The following is a 284-nucleotide window of genomic DNA, read 5'->3' as shown; positions in this document are numbered from 1 at the left end:
AGAAATTCCTTTTTCCTTTTTCTTTTCAAGAAAATATAATTCCATTCTCTTCAGGATTTCTTGAATTTCCATTCGGCTCAACTTAAATCTGTATCTAATTAGCATGTAAACGACACCGTAAGAAAGCAAGCACAGTTTCCTCAGTTTTGCCAACTTAATCATAAAACTTTAGACCAGGAAGATAAAGCTGAACAAAGGGAAGAATCGAGTCTTGATTAGCGGTGTGAGTTGGCAACACTTTTTGAGAGTGAAGAAATGGAGTTTTATTTATATCTTGACCTGGT

This window comes from Penaeus monodon, chromosome 27 (assembly GCF_015228065.2).
Source record: "Penaeus monodon isolate SGIC_2016 chromosome 27, NSTDA_Pmon_1, whole genome shotgun sequence".
In the NCBI taxonomy this organism is placed as follows: domain Eukaryota; kingdom Metazoa; phylum Arthropoda; class Malacostraca; order Decapoda; family Penaeidae; genus Penaeus; species Penaeus monodon.
Note: the sequence above shows the minus strand (reverse complement) of the source record.